The sequence below is a fragment of the Oncorhynchus tshawytscha genome, linkage group LG05 (genome assembly GCF_018296145.1).
Source record: "Oncorhynchus tshawytscha isolate Ot180627B linkage group LG05, Otsh_v2.0, whole genome shotgun sequence".
NCBI lineage: Eukaryota > Metazoa > Chordata > Actinopteri > Salmoniformes > Salmonidae > Oncorhynchus > Oncorhynchus tshawytscha.
In genome coordinates, this window is record NC_056433.1 from 43,448,968 (window position 1) to 43,469,527 (window position 20,560).

The 20,560-nt window shown below is 43.6% G+C and overlaps 1 pseudogene; it reads left to right on the forward strand.

The window, feature by feature from the left end:
- The first annotated feature begins 61 nt into the window (after positions 1-61).
- On the forward strand, positions 62-20,025 carry LOC112251530 (annotated as a pseudogene).
- The last annotated feature ends 535 nt before the right edge of the window (positions 20,026-20,560 follow it).

The following is a 20,560-nucleotide window of genomic DNA, read 5'->3' on the forward strand; positions in this document are numbered from 1 at the left end:
CAAACTGATATGCCAGTTAGATTTCATGCAGGGAAGCCACACGTGTTCCGTTTTAATGATGGTGGTTGACGATATGCGTCTGTCATATGTAAATCATATTATTCCAAAGGAAACGCACAATTTTCGTCTTAAGTGATCAACAACGCCAGCAAACATGGGGAACAAACTCAAAGTTGGAAAGACCAGAAAATATCATTTCCACCACTTAGCAAAGGAAACAGGTAGGATCTGTCATCTTTCTCCAGACACATCGTGCTATTAGTATTAACGTTAGCCCCATTTAAATGGACTAACTTAACTAGCTAGCTAAAGATACAGAAAGCTACTCTGGCTGTACTGTGTGCTTCTGAGTTTGAGAAGATATAATGTACCTAATGTTGCCAACCAGTGATTCGGGTGCACTTGACCCATATACTTAGCCATCAATACTCAATAACATAGCTAGCTAGTAACGTTAGTTTCTAACTGGCTTTTCAGGGTTCTGATACAGTAGTTGAAGCCAGCTGGTTTGTTTTGAAACAGCTAACTTAGCTATGTAGACATTGGCTTGTTATATGTGTTTAATACTTGCTTTCCACTCCTTCAGTTAAACTTATTCAGTTGAACCATAAATTCCAGTTCCTGCAGAAGACCAGGGCTCTTGTGGACTTGTGTGCAGCTCCAGGTGGTTGGTGAGTAGCAAGCATTGTCACCTGTAAAGTATTTCAATATACACTCAAACCCTACTGAGTGATAGTCAAGTTGTACTTTAGCAATAGGATTGGGGCGGCAGGTAGCACAGCGGTTAAGACTGTTGGGCCAGTAACCGAAAGGTCACTGCTTCAAATCCCTGAGCTGACTAGTTGATAAATCTGTCGATGTGCCCTTGAGCAGTGCACTTAACCCTAATTGCTCCTGTAGGTCTCTCTGGATAGGAGCATCTGCTAAATAACAAAACATGTTAATCATAGACCTATCATGTCTTCCAATGAAGTATTGTTGTTTTTGCTTGTCAGATCTGGGGAAGGGTACCAAAACATTTCTGCAGCATTGAAGGTCCCCAAGAACACAGTCGCCTCCATCATTCTTAAATGGAAGAAGATTGGAACCACCAAGACTCTTCCAAGAGCTGGCCGCCTGGACAAACTGAGCAATTGGGAGAGAAGGGCCTTGGTCAGGGAGGTGACCAAGAACCCAATGGTCACTCTGACAGAGCTCCAGAGTTCCTCTGTGGAGATGGGAGAACCTTCCTGAAGGACAACCATCTCTGCAGCACTCCATCAATCAGGCCTTTATGGAGGAGTGGCCAGATGAAAGCCACTCCTCAGTAAAAGGCACATGACAGCCCGCTTGGAGTTTGCCAAAAGGCACCAAAATACGCTACGATCATAAGAAACAATATTCTCTGATCTGATGAAACCAAGATTGAACGCTTTGACCTGAATGCCATGCGTCACATCTGGAGGAAACCTGGCACCATCCCTACACTGAAGCATGATGGTGGCAGCATCATGGTGTGGGGATGTTTTTCAGCTGCAGGGACTGGGAGACTAGTCAGGATTGAGGGAAAGATGAATGGAGCAAAGTATAAAGATCCTTGATGAAAACCTACTCCAGAGCGTTCAGGTCCTCAGACTGGGGCGAAGATTCACCTTCCAAAAAGACAACAACCGTAAGCACACAGCCAAGACAATACAGGAGTGGCTTCGGGACAAGTCCCTGAATGTCCTTGAGTGGCCCAGCCAGAGCCTAGACTTGAACCGGATCAAACATTTCTGGAGAGACCTGAAAATAGCTGTGCAGCAACGCTCACCATCCAACCTAACAGAGCTTGAGTGGATCTGCAGAGAAGAATGGGAGAAACTCCCCAAATACAGGTGCGCCAAGCTTGTAGCGTCATACCCAAGAAGACTCGAGGATGTAATCGCTGCCAAAGGTGCTTCAACAAAGTACTGAGTAAAGGGTCTGAATACTTATGTAAATGTAATATTTCAGTTTTTTTTTAAAGCATTTGCTAACATTTCAAAAAAACAGTTTTTGCTTTGTGATTATGGGATATTGTGTGAAGATTGAGCGGGAAAAAACATTTGTATCTATTTTAGAATAAAGCTGTGATGCAAAATGTGGGAAAAGTCAAGGGGTCTGAATACTTTCCGAATGCACTGTTATACCAGCTAATTCATTTTATATTACTACTATCGCAGTTAAACATGATGTGATAGTTATTTTATGGCGTTATGACATTCCTCTCTTTCTCAGGTGTCGACTTGGTCCCAATCGAGGCTATTCCCAATGTGGTCGCTCTGACAGAGCACATCACCACAGAGTAATGCCGACAGGTAGGTGCTTATGCTAAGGTCAGAGGTCAAATGAGTGTCAGTGTGTTACTTGACCATACAGGATTGCGGTTTAAATTTTAAATACTACAAGATTCTGGCAATAATGAACTTGTGTGTTTGACATCACTGCTGTTTTTGCCAGGCTCTGGAAGGAGCTCCAGACATGGAAGGTGCACATAGTCCTAAACGACAGAGTTCCAAATGTTGGAGCCAACTGGGTGCATGATGCCTTCTCTCAGGGTAGGTAACAGCACTGATAACACCTACAGTTGAAGTCGGAAGTTTTTCACAATTCCTGATATTTAATCCTAGTAAAAATTCCCTGTCTTAGGTCAGTTAGGATCACCACTTTATTTATGAATGTGAAACATCAGAATAGTAGTAGAGAGAATGATTTATTTCAGCTTTTATTTCTTTCATCACATTCCCAGTGGGTCTGAAGTTTACATACACTCAATTAGTATTTAGTAGCATTGCCTTTAAATTGCTTAACTTGGGTCAAACATTTCGGGTAGCCTTCCACAAGCTTTCCACAATAAGTTGGGTGAATTTTGGCCCATTCCTCCTGACAGAGCTGGTGTAACTGAGTCAGGTTTGTAGGCCTCCTTGCTCGCACACACTTTTTCAGTTCTGCCCACAAATTTTCTGTAGGACTGAGGTCAGGGCTTTGTGATGGCCACTCCAATGCCTTGACTTTGTTGTCTTTAAGCCATTTTGCCACAACTTTGGAAGTATGCTTTGGGTCATTGTCCATTTGGAAGACCCATTTGCGACCAAGCTTTAACTTCCTGACTGATGTCTTGAGATTTTGCTTCAATATATCCACATAATTTCCCCCCCTTATGATACCATCTATTTTGTGAAGTGCACCAGTCCCTCCTGCAGCAAAGCACCCCCACAACATGATGCTGCCACCCCCACGCTTCACGGTTGGGATGATGTTCTTCGGGTTGCAAGCCTCCCCCTTTTTCCTCCAAACATAATCATGGTCATTTATAGCCCAACAGTTCTATTTTTGTTTCATCTCAGACCAGAGGACATTTCTCCAAAAACTACAATCTTTGTCCCCATGTGCAGTTGCAAACCGTAGTCTGTCTTTTTTATGGCGGTTTTGGAGCAGTGGTATCTTCCTTGCTGAGTGGCCTTTCAGGTTATGTCGATATAGGACTCGTTTTACTGTGGATATAGATACTTTGTACCTGTTTCCTCCAGCATCTTCACAAGGTCCTTTGCTGTTGTTCTGGGATTGATTTGCACTTTTTGCACCAAAGTACACAAACATGCTTACACACAATGTCCTCATACATATATAGTGCTTTAAAATGACTGTTGTAATTATAAACCCATTGGTTCTCTTACTCCGTGACCTCTGACCTCTGATCTGATATGACTTCCTGTCCCTGTTTGACTTCCACAGGACATATTTTCTGAATTGGATCTGGAAGGAGATGTAGAGAGCGAGCTACGGCAGACACAGGTACTACAGAACTAGGACACCACAGGTACATAGTGCATGGCTGCATGTCAATATACTCAAGTGGCTTCCTCCCCTCATCTCCTTTCCATCATTGCATGAAAGTATTTGATGGGTGTAATAATCCACCATATTACTTTCACCTATCTTGTGTTTTCCGACCAGTGCATTTGAAGGAGAGGACTCCACTTTAGACTATTGCAATTCATCCATGGAGAGAAAGTGAAGGAAAGTGAGAGAAGAGTGTTGGATGAACCTTTTGTAACACCTTTGTTTTGTCTCCAGCCAAGGGGAAGAAGAGAAAGGCCCAAGAGGAGCTGGGGACGGCCCAGCTGGAGGAGGAAGACGCGGGGACATCAAAGGAAGCTGGGGAAGAGGGGGATAGCGACTCGGATGATGTTGACGACAGCAGCGACTCGGATGACGAGAGGTCAGGGCTCATGTCAATTGACTTATTAATGAATAGACTTAGTTTAACGACTTTGCAGGATTCTGATAGCAAACAGCTAGTTACTGGATTTGGCTATTTCAGCCATACACTTTGCTGACAGGTGTAAAAATAAATCAAGCATGCAGCCATGCAATCTCCATAGACAAACATTGCCAGTAGAATGTCCTGACTGAAGAGCTCTGTGACTTTCAACGTGGCACCATCTTAGGATAACATTTACCCAACAAGTCAGTTCGTCAAATATCTGCCCTGCTAGAGCTGCCCCAGTCAACTGTAAGTGCTGTTATTGTGAAGTAGAAATGTTTAGGAACAACAACGGCTCAGCCGCGAAGTGGTAGGCCACACAAGCTCAAAGAACGGGACCGCTAAGTGCTGTAGCGCGAAAACATCGTCTGCCCTTAGTTGCAACACTCACTACTAAGTTCCAAACTGCCTCTGGAAGCAACGTCAGCATAATAACTGTTCATCGGGAGCTTCATGAAGTGGGTTTCCATGGCCGAGCAGCTTCACACAAGTCTAAGATCACAATGAGCAGTGCCAAGCCTCGGCTGGAGTTGTGTAAAGCTCACCGCCATTGGACACTGGAGCAGTGGAAACGTGTTCATCTGGAGTGATGAATCACGCTTCACCATCAGAACGCTATCTGCCTGAATGCATAGTGCCAACTGGGAAGTTTGTTGGAGGAGGGATAATGGTCTGGGGCTGTTTTTCATGGTTCAGGCTAGGCCCCTTAGTTCTAATGAAGGGAAATCTTAAACGCTACAGCATTGCGGCAGGGTAGCCTAGTGGTTGGAGCGTTGGACTAGTTCCCGAAAGGTTGCAAGTTCAAATCCTCGAGCTGACAAGGTACAAATCTGTCGTTCTGCCCCTGAACAGGCAGTTAAGCCACTGTTCCTAGGCCGTCATTGAAAATAAGAATTTGTTCTTAACTGACTTGCCTAGTTAAATAAATAAAGGTAAAATAAAAAATAAAATAAATACAATGACATTCTAGACGATTCTGTGCTTCGAACATTCTGGCAACAGTTATGGGAACGCCCTTTCCTGTTTCAGCATGACAATGCCCCCATGCACAAAGCGAGGTCCATACAGAAATGTTTTGTTGAGATTGGTGTGGAAGAACATGACTGGCCTGCACAGAGCCCTGACCTCAACCCCATCAAACACCTTCAGGATGAATTGGAACGCGGACTGCAAGCCAAGTCTAATCGCCCAACATCAGTGCCTGACCTCGCTAATGCTCGTGGCTGAATGGAAGCAAGTCCCCGCAGCAATGTTCCAACATCTAGTGGCAAGCCTTCCCAAAAGAGTGGAAGCTGTTATAGCAGCAAAGGGGGACCAACTCCATATTAACAATTTTGGAATAAGATGTTCGACGAGCAGTATGTCCACATACTTTTGTTCATGTAGTGTATCTTAGATTTGATTTTAGATTGATATTAGATGGCACCGTCTATTATTTGACAGATTCCAATGGGGGTAATGCTGGTAGACATTGTCACTTGGCTTATGACCAAATTATGCACTTTGCCAAGATCAGCTAAAAGTGTAAACAACGTGTGGTCTACAGGAGCTTCGCTCAGATGTAGAAGGCTAAAGGGTCCGGCGGTATTCAAGGTGATGCCAACGGTGATGACTTCCAGGTGGTGCCAGTGCAGAGCACCAGTGAGTAAAGAAAACATGGCTAGGGGGAGGGCCTTACAGAGTGACTCATAGCTGTTTCAACCAATGGCTAGGTTTAATCTGTTCTGAAGCTTTAACTGGTGTGCGTGTGTTACCCCAGGCAAGCGTGTTTGCGTCATGAATTCAGATGGTATGGCCCTGGGCTGTCAGATCACCACGTCCAAGAAGCGAGAGAGGGACCTGGTAGATGGCTCCTTTCACAGGCAAGATTAGATGATTACTGTGTGTGTGTGTGTTCACTAATGACGCTTGCAGGCACACTATATGAATGAACAATAGTGGGGTGGCAGGGTAGCCTAGTGGTTAGAGCGTTGGACTAGTAACCGGAAGGTTGCAAGTTCAAACCCCCGAGCTGACAAGGTACAAATCGGTCGTTCTGCCCCTGAACAGGCAGTTAACCCACTGTTCCTAGGCCGTCATTGTAAATAAGAATTTGTTCTTAACTGACTTGCCTAGTAAAAAAGAAATATATATATATTTAAAAAAAATAGTAATTTTATTTAGCCATGCCTTGTATTATTTCTGCTTTCAAGTGTGACGGTGTGTGTGTTCAGGTTTGTGAGTTCGGAGGACCAGTGCGAGGTGCTTGAGTGGTTCGTGGATGACGAGAAAAAACACAGGAATAAGCCCATCCCCGTCACCAAGGAGATGGTGGAGGAGAACAAGGCAAAATGGAAGGAGATCAACGCAAGGCCCATTAAGCGAGTGGCCGAGGCCAAGGCCAGGAAGAAGAGGAGGGTTAGAGAGGGAGCGATGGGGATGGAGAGGGGGAAATTATGGGATGTATGGTGGAAGGAGAGAGGAAAGGTGAGAAAGGAGGGGAAGTGAATGAAAGGAAGGGAGAGGGGGAAAGAGAAGGGAATTGAGAGGAACCTAGCAGTTAAGAGCATTGGGCCATTAACCTAAAGGCTGCTGGTTCTAATCCCCGAGCCGACTAGGTGAAAAACCTGTCGATGTGCCCTTGAGAAAGGTAATTCACTCTGGATAAGAGCGTCTGCTAAATGACTAAACATTTAAATGCAAAAGGTGGGAGCAGAGGGAGAAAGGGTGAAAAGGGCAATGTGGGAAGAAAAGGGTAAATAGAGGGAGAGAAGGAAAGTGGAAGAGGGGGGTTGATAGCTGTATATTCAAGAGGGGGGTTGATAGTTGTTTATTCAAGACAAAGATGGAGGATAGGCAGTAATATACGACCTGTTTGTGTGGTGTGATAGATGCTGAAGAAGATGGAATCAGCCAAGAAGAAGGCAGAGGCGGTGGTCAGCACAGTGGACATTGGTGAAAGGGAGAAGATGGCTCAGCTCAAGAGGTACGACCACCATTTTAAAGAGCTCAAGAGCTAAAGAGCTTAAAAGACCTCAAGAGGTACTCAATTTTAAAGAGCTCAAGAGGTACGACCGCCACCATAAAAAACACATGTACCATAAACATTTTACACTCCTACACCTGTGGCAACGACATGTACCATCACCAACTTTTACTTTACTATACCTGTGGCAGCCAGCTACATCTCCTCTGGCAATGACATGTACCACCACCATTTTACATTAGCAAGTGAAGTTCATCCTCTCTCTCTCTTTTAGTATCTATAAGGCGGCGGGCGTGGGTAAAGGGAAAAGAGAGGTCAAGTACGTTGTGGCCAAGAAGGGCTCCGGAACCAAGCGGGTGCGTCGGCTGTGCGGCGTCAAGGGGAAGTTCAAAGTGGTGGACAGCCGCATGAATAAGGACATGTGGGGCATGCAGAGGAAAGATCAATGCGAGAGAGGGGGCAAAAAGTAAGCATTTCACTGTAAGGTGACCTGTTGTATTCGGCGCATGTGACAAATAACATTTGATTTGATTCGAAAAAGGGAGGGAAAGGGAAAGGAGGCAACGGAAAAGACAGAGCAGGAGGAGGTGGATTTAAGGGTGGAAGGGGAGGATGAATGGGGGGAAAGGACATCCTGGCAGGAAATGAGAAAAGAACACAGCTCTGTTCCCTCCTTTGTTTTTTGGGTGGGTTAAATGGGTTACACCATTATCGTCTCATGATGGGTCAACGTCACTATCTTCGGCCTGCTTGATGAGTGGAGTTCTCACTTTTAGTTCAATGGAAGGACATAAATCAAAGTGTCAGGGTTTCAGTGTGGTCATACTGATGATTTGTTGCCACATATGGTTTGTTTACATAGCTGGTTAGAATAACTAACGTGGCAGGTTAGGAGAACTAATGCAGCAGGTTAGGTGAATTAACGTAGCAGGTTAGGAGAAAACGGTTTTTGAAATTGTATAAATCTGAAAAAAATGTCTAAAAACCTGTTTTTGCTTTGTCATTTTGGGGTGTAGCTTGAGTGTGTATATTGATGAGGGACATTTAAAAAACACACTTTTTTAGAATAAGACTGTAATGTAACACAGTGTGAAAAAAGTAAAGGGGTCTGAACACTTTCCAAATGCACTGTACATAAGTATTCAGACACTTTACTCAGTACTTTGTTGAAGCACCTTTGGCAGCGAAATACAGCCTCAAGTCTTCTTGGGTATAATGCTACAAGCTTGGCACACCTGTGTTTGGGAAGTTTCTCCCATTCTTCTCAGCAGATCCTCTCAAGCTCTGTCAGGTTGGATGAGGAGCGTCGCTACACAACTATTTTCAGGTCCCTTCAGAGATGTTTGATCAGGTTGAAGTCCGGGCTCTGGCTGGGCAACTCAAGGGCATTCAAAGACTTGTCCTGAAGCCACTCCTGCATTGTTTTGGCTGTGTGCCTAGTTTCGTTGTCCTGTTGGAAGGTGAACCTTCACCCCAGTCTGAGAACCTGCTCCAGAGCACTCAGGACCCCATTAAGGATCTCTCTGTACTTTGCTCTGTTCATCTTTCCCTCGATACTGACTAGTTTACCATGCCCTGCCGGTGAAAAACATCCCCACAGCATGATTCTGCCAATACCATGCTTCACCGTAGGGATGGTGCCAGGTTTCCTCCAGGCGTGGTGCTTGGCATACAGGGCAAAGAGTTCAGTGTTGATTTCATCAGACCAGAGAATCTTGTTTGAGAGTCCTTTAGGCGCTTTTTGGCAAACTCCAAGTGGGCTGTCATGTGCCTTACAGAGGAATTGCTTCCATCTGGCCACTCCTCCATGAAGGCCTGATTGGTGCAGTGCTGCAGAGATGGTTGTCCTTCTGGAAGGTTCTCCCATCTCCACAGAAGAACTCTGGAGCTCTGTCAGAGTGACCATCGGGTCCTTGGTCACCTCCCTGATCAAGGCCCTTCTCCCCAAGTTGCTCAGTTTGTCTCGGGCGGCCAACTCTAGGAAGAGTCTTCCAAACTTCTTCCATTTAAGAATGATGGAGGCGGCTGTTCTTGGCGACTTTCAATGCTGCAGAAATGTTTTGGTACCCTTCCCCAGATTTGTGCCTCAACACAATCCTGTCTTAGAGCTCTACGGACAATTCCTTTGACCTCATGGCTTGGTTTTTTCTCGGACTTGCACTGTCAACTGTGGGACCTTATATAGACAGGTGTGTGCCTTTCCAAATCATGTCGAATCAATTGAATTTACCAATCAATCCAATCAAGTTGTAGAAACATCTCAAGGATGATCAATAGAAACAGGATGCACCTGAGATCAATTTCGAGTCTCATAGCAAAGGGTCTGAATACTTATGTAAATAAGGTATCTTTATTTCATCAATTTTAGAATAAGGCTGTAACCTAAACAACATTATGAAAAAGTCGAGGTCTTAATACTTTCCGAATGCACTGTATTTCAACCTGAGTGTCAAAAACATTAGGAACACCTGCTCTTTACATGACAAAGACCAGGGTTCCCCAGCTGGCGGGTGGTTTTATTTGGCCCCAAAGTTTTCTGAGCAAAAACAATTGTTGGACACAAAGTGATTTTATTTTACGAAGTCTGTTCCCGTGTATTCTCATGCATAATAGAGAGACGAGATCATATACAAATTGGAAGCAAGGTTTACAATGATTATGTCTTTGTCAAACATGTCTGTTTGGGCTTCTTGCAGTCAATTTGCAGTCTACAAATTATTTGTAATTAAGTTCAGGACCCCCGACCATCCACTCAAGGAACAAATCGTCCTGCAGCTGAATCTAGTTGATGATCTCTGACAGACTGACCAGGTCAATCCAGGTGAAATACAAATACCAATATCCAGATAAAAAAGGATCAAATGCACTTAAGCTAAAATAATATCCCACAACAAACTAGTTAGCAACAGCAACCTAGCTAAATGTCAATGAATGTTTCATGTGTGTTTCAACCTGGACTCAAATTAATACAGTTATAGTTGATTTTGGTATTTTAACCTGCGTGTCATTAAAGCATTTGGCGGGGATAGACAATCGAAATGCTTGATGGCCGAGACACACGCAGCTGGTCTGGCGATGTCAAACTAACAGATGTCTTCAGGTCTCCGGCAAGGTTCTCATCATAAAGCCATGGATCATCAAACCACACTTTTGGTGTCCAACGATGGTCACCAACTTGACAAAAGTGATAGCTCGAACACGCCCAAAACCTCAGTGGGACCAACATCACATGTGCACATGGAGCAGCAGTGCTGATTTCATCACGTCATCCAAAAACGTGGAAAGTGTTATTCGGCTTCCTTGGGATGTCCCTACCCTAAACTCTAACCATTTTAAATGTAACATTTAACTGGCTAGGGTTGTTCCAAGGATCCCGGAAAGCACGAACCGATATAAAATGTTAATGGACTTGTTCGACATTGCAGTCGACAGTGCAGGCGACTGCCAATTGACTGATCTACAAATCACCTTGCATCATAAATAACGACTCATTGTTATTTGTAGCTCTGTTAGTCACAATTTACCCATGATACATCACAATTTTGATTCTCCGAACACGACCTGTGAGTGACAAATATTTGAATAATTCAATGGATGTTTTGTGCACAAAGGAGACTAGGCTAGATGACTAGAGTGTCTTATTAGGAATTTTCAAATCTGACTTCTCTAACCGCTGAATTAACACATGTTAGAATCTTTGGCAGCGAAGAGTCTTTCTGGGTACGTCTCTAAGCGCTTTGCACACCTGGATTGTACAATATTTGCATAATATTATTTTTTAAATTCTTCAAGCTCTGTCAAGTCGGTTGTTGATCATTGCTAGACAGCTATTTTCAAGTCTTGCCATAGATTTTTAAGCGGATTTAAGTCCAAACTAATTAAGCCACTTAGGAACATTCAATGTCATCTTTGTAAGCAACTCCAGTGTATATTTGGCCTTGTGTTTTAGGTTATTGTCCTGCTGAAAAGTGTTTTTTTTTCCCAGTGTCTGTTGGAAAGCAGAGTAAACCAGGTTTTCCTCTAGGAGTGCCTGTTCTTAGCTCTATTACGTTATTTTTATCCCAAAAAAACTCCATAGTCGTTGACGATGACAAGCATTCCCATAACATGATGCAGCCACCACCATACTTGATAATATGAAGTGTTACTCAGTGATGTTTTATGTTGGATTTGCCCCAAACACAACGCCTTGCATTCAAGACAAAGTTTCTTTCTTTGACACATTTTTTGCAAACAGGATGCATGTTTTTGAATGTTTATATTCTGTACAGGCTTCCTTTTCACTCTGTCATTTAGGTTAGTATTGTGGAGTAACTACAATGTTGTTGATCTGTCGTGGAAATTCTTGACTCAAAGTCAATCTTAAATGAATCATTGTTTATTTGTCAGCGCTGGAGAAGTTCCAACCAACTCAATGCACCATAGTACACATGTCAATCAGGAGCTGTGCCTGGGCAGTCCCAACAGTTGTCTTATATACAGCTATACACAGACAAGTTATATTTGCATAATTAATTAATCATTACCGTTTTGTTTCATTCATGTGACCGACCAATACTGTATTCATAACATGTGACAGACCAATACCTCACGAGGCTCCTTCTCTCTAAGCTGAGACCTTAAAACTGAGATGTCTTTCGCTAATTCTCAAAACAAGGTCTGGGCGTATGCCAAATTGCAGCTACTGATAGTGAGGATTTGTTCAGTCAGCCACTTGCATGAACACAGATATTGGTTTATAGAACAGCACATAAATAGAACACAGAAATGAGCACAAACATTAAAATTCCATTACAGATCCATCCTCAGTTTTCTCCTATCACAGCCAATAAACTCTATAACTGTTTTAAAGTCACTATTGGCCTCATGGTGAAATCCCTGAGCGGTTTCCTTCCTGTCCGGCAACTGAGTTAGGAAGGACGCCTGTATCTTTGTAGTGTAATTAATAACTTCACCATGCTCAAAGGGATATTCAATTTGTGCTTTATTTTTATTTTTTACCCATCTTACCAATAGGCACCCTTCTTTGCGAGGCATTGGAAAACCTCCCTGGTCTTTGTGGGTGAATCTGTGTTTAAAATTCACTGCTCGATTAAGGGACCTCCCAGATAATTGTATGTGTACAGAGATGAGGTAGTCATTCAAAACAAGTATTTAGGCTTGACATAACAAAGGGGTTGAATAGTTTGCGATCGGTCCAGAGGGATTCCGATCTATGTGGTAGCGAGGTGCGTTGTAAACAGAGGAAGAGTTGGCTTTTTAACTTACAAAAATCAAAATGACATATTTAAATGTTCACAGAATGGTACTCGGCCGGTTCAAGAAAGGGTCAAACAAAATCCTTACTCAGTTCAGAGCACTTCACTGACAAACCAATGATCCTTTCGAAAATCAACAAATTGTGGCTAAGCTTGGCTTTTGCTCGCGGCTCCGAGAAGTCGTTCACGCATATTTTGGGGAATCCTGTGACATGGACGTTGGAGGAAAACATTCAAAATCTGGACCCTTGAATGGTAGCTGAGTTTTTGTCAGGGTGGAACAGCGGCACAATGCTGTGGACAGGACAAGATGGCGGGTAGAACTACGCCCAAATGGTTGTCGGATTTGGCCACAGAGCAGAGGAACCCATAGAGGTCGGTAAGAAGGCAGGCAGGGAAAAAGGAAGAAAGCTCAACATATTAAGAGTATATACGGAGTGCTGCAGAAGGAAATTTAACATAATGAGAGTGAGGATGAATTAACTGCGGTGGCAGGTGGAGTGAAGACTGCCGAGATGGAGCCTCATTCAGATGGTGATTGAGACGATATTGGCCTAGTGGGAGTGAGGTTTTTGGCGAGAATGGATCCTTGTATTCTGGCTGATCCATATGTGGTGTCAAATTGGTTGGAGAAGAGGTTAAATGTTGGGTCGTAACTCAAATTGGAATCGTGTAGATTTTTTTTGTTGCCTTTCTGCAATCCAGAGGGAGCCTGCGCTCCGCACCACACGACTGGGGACAATAACTATGACTTGCTTTTCTCTCCGGTGCCGGACACAGTTGAAAGGAGTGATAACTGGAGTGACGTTAAGTGTAGAGGAGGGTCAACTGAAGTTGTTATAGAATCTCACAGTTCTGTCTGGCTTTGGAATGAGAACTATCGGACTAGACCAGGTGCTGTGGGATGACATGATAACTCTCTCACTCCCTCTCTGGCAATTTACAAGGATTCTGTAAGGCCTTAAGTTTACTCTCTTGCCTAGCTCTGTGTATATATGATGCTGGATGTGATCTGTATTCCCTGGGAGGGAAGAGGATACCTCCCGGTGTCTGTCCACTATGGCCCGTAGGTTCTCCTCTGGCAGAGGTTGATTTTGTTGGGAGCAGAACATAACATCTCCATTTCTTTCATGGTACTCCTTATAAGGTTGATGTGGTATAGCTGTTTAGGTTTTCGTCAGACTGGCTGCTTAACTCTGTAGTTTACAGGGGATACTATTGCTATTACTTCGTATCGACCCCTCCACTGAGTTAAGAACCTATGTTCCTCTGTCGGAATTAAAAGGAGTAGTTTATCTCCTACATTAAAACATTGGGTCTGCGCAGTCATGCTGTAGGCTCTCTGTTGCGCTTGCTGCACACTCTCCATGTGTTCCTTCACTTTTGGCCACACCGTAGCCATCTGTTCTTGCATCAGGGTAACATGCTCAATCAGATTTCTGTGTGGACACCGCTGGGCTTCCCATCCCTCTTTGGCGAGGTCCAGGATCCCTCGGCATGGCGTGGCCTCCATTATAACAGCTTGAACGGGGAGAAGCCCATTGACGACTGGGGCACCTCCCTAAGAGCAAAAAACATGTGCCAGTTCGTCCCGTTTCATAGCCTTTTTTAGATTTAGTCTTTAGTGTTTTATTCAAGCGTTCTCCTAAACCATCTGTCTGAGGATGATATACACTTGTCTATTTTTTTTATCTGGTACAAGACACACAAGTCTTTCATTACCACCAGTATATATTTGTGGCCCCCGGCCAGATCCATGGCTACAAGCTCAAAGGGCGTTTCAGTGATGGGAAGGAGGATGAGCGGGTTTCTGTAATTGACTGTGGGGGCTTTCTTTTGGCACTGGTAACATGGCACTGGTCACATTACTCCTTTACATCACTAGTAATTTGGGTCCAGTAGAATCTACTCATGATGCGCTCTTTAGTTTTTCTACTGCCAAGTGGCCTCCCAACACATGCGAATGCACCACATACAACTTAGGGTCTCTACAGTATATGCTCTAGGCACCATTAAGAGCTCTAGCACTTCACCCCTTCTCTTAACCACCCAGTACAGTAAGCCCTTCTTTATGCAGTAATCCTTTTGGGGATGCGTTTTCTCTGAGTGTACCAGTGACTGCTTCACATTGCTTATGCATCACCCCCACCTTCATAGTGCACTTGCCTCGGGGAGTAACTAACGTAGCCTGCACCACTGGGTATCTACACGTATCCCCATGGATACAGGAGACTGACATTTGTTCCTGACACAAATCTCTCTCCTGTACTAAGTGTGACAGAACTAGGGTAATCATACTACCTGAGTCGAGCCTTACATCTGGGTCCTCCTTGGACAATCATGGACGGGGCTCCCTCTGCAGTCCAACACTGTGGGGATATAGTACATGGAAGCACGCCCCTTGGACCGGAGGAAGGGTCGATGGGCATAGATTTGTCATTAAGGGGACACTGCCGGGAGGCTGGCATTCTAGGCAAATTTGCAAAGAAAAAGCCATCTCTCAGACTAGCCAAAGAAAAGAAAGATTGAGATGGGCAAAAGAACACAGACACTGGACAGAGATGTTTTTTTCTTTGCAACTCGGCCTAGAAGGTCAGCATCCCGGAGTCGCCTCTTCACTGTTGATGTTGAGACTGGTGTTTTGCGGGTACTATTTAAAGAAGCTGCCAGTTGAGGACTTGTGAGGTGTCTGTTTCTCAAACTAGACACTAATGTACTTGTCCTCTTGCTCAGTTGTGCACCGGGGCCTCCCACTCCTCTTTCTATTCTGGTTAGAGCCAGTTTGCACTCTTCTGTGAAGGGAGTAGTACACAGCGTTGTACGAGATCTTCAGTTTCTTGGCAATTTGTCGCATGGAATAGCCTTCATTTCTTAGAACAAGAGCAGACTGACGAGTTTCAGAAGAAAGTCCTTTGTTTCTGGCCATTTTGAGCCTGTAATCGAACCCACAAATGCTGACGCTCCAGATACTCAACTAGTCTAAAGAAGGCCAGTTTTATTGCTTCTTTAATCAGGACAACAGTTTTCAAGTGTGCTAACATAATTACAAAAGGGTTTTCTAACGATCGATTAGCCTTTTAAAATGATACACTTGGATTAGCTAACACAACGTGCCATTGGAACACAGGAGTGATGGCTGCGGATAATGGGCCTTGGTATGCCTATGTAGATATTCTCTAAAAAATATGCCGTTTCCAGCTACAATAGTCATTTACAACATTAACAATGTCTACACTGTATTTCTGATCAATTTGATGTTATTTTAATGGACAAAAATTTGCCTTTCAAAAACAAGGACATTTCTAAGTGATCCCAAACTTTTGGACGGTAGTGTATGCCCGAGCTCCTTGCACCGGAAAAATAGTCTCTCGCAGATCTCGGGTGGACGGGTACCTCCTCTGTGCTGGTTCGGGGTGCTCTCTCGCCTCCTGTTCAGGTCTCCCTGGGGCCTTTCTGGCGTATTCTTTAGACTGGGCATTGGTACCGTTGCAGGCCGATCTGCTCTAGATGTGCTCACCAGCTCCGCGGTGGCTTGGAAAGTCTTTTAGCTAGACCAGTTGATCTGCTGTCTTGGGGTTGCCTTGCCCTACCACTCACTGCATCTCGGGTGCGAGGGCTTTGAGACACCTGTCCATAACCAGTTTTTCGATGACTGCATCGGTTCCTTTCTCTGGTTCTAGCCCATGCCTGGTCAGACGTATTAATTGGTACATTTGGGCTCTTACTGACTCGTTGCTATCGAAGGTCCATGTGTGGAAATGCTTTGCCGTGCCCGTGGATAAGATTACCAGGATAAGATTTTGGCCTTTAGTTTCTTAGTCTTCTGCAAGATCTGGGTTTGAAATACGCAGCCTGCGCATGCCCGGACAGAAAGGGGACCAGCATCCCTGCCCACTGCTCCGGGGCCCATAATTCTCTTACTGCTGACTTCTTGAATGAAAACAAATAGGCCTTGGTTTATGGGTCCCAACTCCAGGCTTACTGTCCTTCTCCGCCTAAACTAGCCTGGCTACTTCAGTTCTCAAGAGGTCTGGGCTTTCCTTTTGCGCAATGGTGCACGTAGCCAACTGTTTTAACAATGCGCCGTCCATCCTTATTATAACTTATAGTAAACTCTGTCATCACTTCTGTTGCCTGCATTCTCCACACCTCCTGCATCTCAATTGTTCTATTTTTTCCCCTATGTGTAATTGCCCCATCCCTTCCCATTGACCCCCACACCTCTGAATGGTTCACAACTTAATGACTGCAGACATAAACATAATTCCACATTATGGGGTATTGTGTGTAGGCCAGTGACACATAAAATCTACATTTAATTCATGACAATTCAGTCTATAACAGAACAAAATTTGGAAAAAGTCAAGGGGTGTGAATACTTTTTCAAGGGCAATGTAGGAAAGTTCTAGACTCGTTTTTAGTCCGAGTGAGGGTTTCAGAATAATGTAACCTGAGAAGTCTCCATGAATGTCATGGATGCACTGGGTGAAGTGACGTCGGTGAGGGTCACAAAGTGGGCTTATTTCGATTTCAGAATATTCGGGCCTCAAGAAGATATGAGTGGAAGTTGTGTATGGATTGTAGAGAGCCAATCAAGGTTCTCTCTGGGGGTGGCACATAGTGTGTGCAGATGTAATACCTGAGGAAGTAGGTGGTGTGGTTGGTGCATGTCAACTGATCCGTATGGTAGATGGCGTGATGAAGAAATTCACTTCATCCACACTTTTTTGTTCTTTGATGAAGAGTCACTCCTTTCTCATGTAAAGTTGGGCTATATGAGATACCCTGTAAGAGCATTCAAACCCCTTCAGTGCCATAAATGCAAAAAATGTAAAATCAAATTTTATTGGTCACATACACATATTTAGCAGATGTTATTGCGAGTGTAGTGAAATGCTTGTGTTCCTAGCTCCAACAGTGCAGTAGTATGTAACAATACACACAATCTAAAAGTAAAATAATGGAATTAAGAAATGTACAAATATTAGGATGAGCAATGTCGGAGTGGCATTGACTAAATACAGTAGAATAGAATGCAGTATAATACATATGAGATGAGTGAAGCAGTATGTAAACATTATTAAAGTGACTAGTGTTCCATTATTAAACTGGCCAGTGATTTCATGTCTATGTATATAGGGAAGCAACTTCCTGTGACATCAGGTGCTGTAGGTGTTCTGGAGGGCAGGCATTGGGCATCAAAGCTGGGGGTGAGATACTAAAAAACAGCTTCTACCTCAAGGTGATGCGTTGGGCAGACTGTACCAGTGGTTGCGGACAGTTTCCGTACCAGGCGATGATACAGCCCGACAGGATGTTCTCAATTGTGCATGTGTTAAAGTTTGAGGGTCTTAGGGGCCAAGTCAAATTTCTTCAGTCTCCTGAGGTTGAACAGGCCCCTTAGCCTGTGAGGGATGTGACTTGAATTGTAATGTGACTGAAGGAGTGGGATGGGTTTTTTAATGTGTCTATTTTTTTGGTATTTTGGATGATGACGTTTCTTTCCCCCCCTTTTCTACAATGTTTTTTTTTCTTCTATAGTTTACCACCTGTTCAATAGGTGGTGGCATGCACCTCTAATGATTGTTTGCAGTCTGTCACAATACCATAGAAGAAGAAGTGGTTTAATGTGGGTGTTATGTCAATGTTGCAAACACAGCTGAAAAGACGAGAACATTTAGCTACACTGCTTCCAAGCATATTTTTTGTTGAATTAATATAGCCTATTAGGAAGTGTACACGTGTGAAACTAAATTTAGAAAGCAAACAATTGGTTTGCGCCTTAGCCAGGACCTCCACTAGAGGGTTGTGGCTACTTCTTCTTCTAGCTAGAGAAGTAATGATAACTATACGTGAAAGTCAGAATATTAGGTTATTAAAATGTTTGTGCTATAAATGTTTGTGCTATAGTTTGCTGACTTTGCTGATAGCTACTATATTGAGGAAAAGTGTACTTCCTATGCCTGTGATGTGGTTGTCCCACCTAGATGAATGCAATAACTGTCACTCTGGATAAGAGCGTCTGCTAAATTACTGAAATATAAAAAATTAAAAAATCATATCCACCCCTCTTTTTTTTGTCAGAGTCATTCGGGTGAGAAGTAAGGAGTATGGACTTTACCGAGTCTCACAGCGACACAGTGTCCAGCCTTGCTGTTGCAGCGTGGCAGCACATGAGAGGAATGTCAGGCATGTGCGCTTACTGATCCGTAGAGGCTGCAGTGTGGACAGCAGTGTTGACAGCAGGGACAACCGTGCCTGGAACGTCCTCCAGGAGACTGTATGTGTGCGCCAGCAAATTAAAAGGCTCTGCATGGTCAATCCGACATCTGAAGTGGCCACACAGAATTTACTGCGATGCAGCCTCTGTACATGTCAGGGGTTTCATAATTATTTTGATAGTGGAGCAGAGCAGAGCTATTGTGAAGGTGATAAAGGAATTTATATGTTTAAAGTGATGACTAAAGGATTCCACCTTGAAATCATGTAATTGTATGAAATGTGTTAGAGTAATAATTCCATAATGTGTGTGACTAGACCATTGTGTTACTATTTCACAATATGAGCTGGGTAGAGTTGAAACATTCAAGGCCAACTGAACTGACAACTTGTGATAACTCTGAAAACTGACAACAGGATAGAGGGCCCTTCCAAAGCCCCTCTAATCTAGGGAGGAGAGGAACGGCTAGAAACTGCCAGGCAGGTAGAAAAGTGATAAACTGTGTGTGTGTGTGTGTGTGTGTGTGTGTGTGTGTGTGTGTGTGTGTGTGTGTGTGTGTGTGTGTGTGTGTGTGTGTGTGTGTGTGTGTGTGTGTGTGTGTGTGTGTGTGTGTGTGTGTGTGTGTGTGTGTGTGTGTGTGTGTGTGTGTGTGTGTGTTGTAGTTGTAAAATGACTGTGTTTGCATTTTTGACTTCAGAGTACTCTGAACAAAGAACTAACCTATTGCAGACTGGGGGCTTTGTCTAATTCTTCATTAACCAGGGTATTACAAACTTCTGGGAATTGGTCAAAGCTATAGTGATAGCTGAGTTCAACCATTGGGATAAAAATTCTCGTGACAGAAGGAAGTTGTCAAGTAAGTGAATTTGTGTTTATACAGGACGTACCACCCCCACCTACCATCAACCAATCATGTCAAAGCTATATGGAGCCCTCTGCATCGTTACAAACATTGTGTAAGTGCACCATCTTTCTCTTTCTATGGCTCTTCCTCAATTGTGAAAGCCAACCTAATGATGAGCTAAGTTGACGACTCACTAAATTATTCCGCTGCTCTGTCGTTCGCTATGTACTTTAAAGCACACAGGTAGGATTGTCAAATCTTTGCCTGCCGACGGAATTTTGCCTGCCGTTCCTAGGTGAGACAAAAAGCAGAACTACAATAGTCCCAGTAGGTAAAATTATGTTGACAAGATGTTCCATGAGCAAGGGCATTGAAGATGAAACGTGGCTGGGTCTTTCAGCATGACAATGATCCCAAACACACCGACCAGGCAACGAAGGAGTGACTTCGTAAGAAGCATTTCAAGGTCCTGGAGTGGCCTAGCCAGTCTCCAGATCTCAACCCTATAGAAAATCTTTGGAGGGAGTTGAAAGTCCGTGTTGCCCAGAAACAGCCCCAAAACATCACTGCTCTAGAGGAGATCTGCATGGAGGAATGGGCCAAAATACCAGCAACAGTGTGTGAAAACCTTGTGAAGACTTACAGAAAACGTTTGACCTCTGTCATTGCCAACAAAGGGTATATAACAAAGTATTGAGATAAACTTTTGTTATTGACCAAATACTTATTTTCCACCATATAATTTGCAAATAAATTCATTAAAAATCCTACAATGTGATTTTCTGGAATTGTTTTCTTCTCATTTTGTCTGTCATAGTTGAAGTGTACCTGTGATGAAAATTACAGGCCTCTCTCATCTTTTTAAGTGGGAGAACTTGCACAATTGGTGGCTGACTAAATACTTTTTTGCCCCACTGTATGTATGTATATATGTGTGTGTGTGTGTGTGTGTGTGTATATATATATATATATATATATATATTATGTGTGTGTGTGTGTATTTATA